Below are 1518 nucleotides of genomic sequence, written 5' to 3'. Positions count from 1 at the left end.
GGCCAAAAATCCCTGTACTATAGTAGAAGGTATTTCGTCAAAAATGACTAAGAGAGGATTCCTTATTTTTATAATTTTTTTCTAATACATATACATGTTCTTATGTTGTGTAGAAAGTTTCAGCTGATTCTGATTAAAATTGGATTTTTTACGAATTTTCAAAGTTGCTCCAAAATCAGGTAAAAGTCCCTGTACTATAGTACATGGTCTCGGGCCAAATTTGGCTAAAAATAAAAGTAGAGACATCTTCATTTTTATAATGTTTTCTGATGCATATAGATGTACTTATGTTGCGTAGAAAGTTTGAGCTGATTCCAATCAATTTTAGACTTTTTATGAATTTTTAAAATTGCTCCAAAATTAGACCAAAGTCCCTGTACTATAGTACAGGGACTTTGGCCAAATTTCACCAAAATGAAAAGTAGAGAATTCTCCATTTTTATAATGTTTTCTGATGCATATATATGTACTTATGTTGTGTAGAAAGTTTGAGCTAATTCCGATCAAAATTACATTTTTATGAATTTTTAAAGTTGCTCCAAAATCGGTTAAAAGTCCCTGTACTATAGTACACAGTCTTGGGCCAAATTTCACCACAATTAAAAAGAGGGAATTCTCAATTTTTATAATTATTCTGATAGTTCTTATACATTTTACTTTACACCCTTGATAATAAGGACATTCTACAATGTACAAAAGTGTGTCTAAAATAAGTATTAAAAGAAAATAACAGTACAAGTGATTCACAGCATCCTACTACATATACATGCATATTAATAGTATTTACTGCCTACCATGGATATGTAGGGATATTCTTGAACGATTTGTCTTATTCTAGCAAACTCCTCTTCCATGTTCTTGGCCCATACCTCTACAATACAGTCTGTCTCGTTCCCTTTCATTCCTCCTCCTCCCACTCCGCCTACTACTCCATTCCCGTGATTCATCGCTCTGTTTTGAGCTTCTCAATCTTCTAATGGTCGTAAGGATGTTTCAGCTTGAAGAGATGATCTTTGTTAGGTAATATTCAACTGCTATGGTCTCTGTTAAAAGTACGGGGCCAAATTTTAGAGCCAGAAATGAAGATAAGCCTCATCCACCATTTTAATTAAGCCCCGCCTACTACAACATCAACAATCCTTCTACCCCGCCCCTTTGCTATTCCACGTGTTTCCACGTGTATGATTAGTGGTTAAGAGTTTTAATTAATTACTTCCTTTGTTCTAAATTTGACATACCAAGGAGCAAGGAGTTTTGATTGTTTAATTTGTTTGTGCAGGCAGTAGTTTACTTTGTGAAAATGGAACATTTACTATTATAAACAATGTTGTTTACCATTGCTGTAAAGCAATCTGGCACTAATAGCATCAGTTGCATCATGCATGTAACTCTGCAATTAGGCAACAAGCCTGTACAGTCTCAGGGTTATCTTGCAAATGACAAGTTTAATATAAACAATGTTAAATCATTCATCCCTGCTTAAGTAACCCTTCACATATGGTGTTGGTGCACCTGTTT

At 34.3% G+C, this 1518-nt stretch overlaps 1 protein-coding gene across 1 annotated transcript in view; it reads right to left on the bottom strand.

Moving 5' to 3' along the window:
- The window catches only part of LOC100640317 (CCR4-NOT transcription complex subunit 7-like), a 7430-nt gene that overhangs the window by 1594 nt on the left and 4318 nt on the right, over nt 1–1518 (bottom strand). The gene's annotated exons all lie outside the window — the stretch shown is intronic.

Source organism: Amphimedon queenslandica, unplaced genomic scaffold (genome assembly GCF_000090795.2).
Source record: "Amphimedon queenslandica unplaced genomic scaffold, v1.1 AMPQUscaffold_13509, whole genome shotgun sequence".
In the NCBI taxonomy this organism is placed as follows: Eukaryota; Metazoa; Porifera; class Demospongiae; order Haplosclerida; family Niphatidae; genus Amphimedon; species Amphimedon queenslandica.
This window is presented reverse-complemented; position numbering and strand designations above follow the sequence as displayed.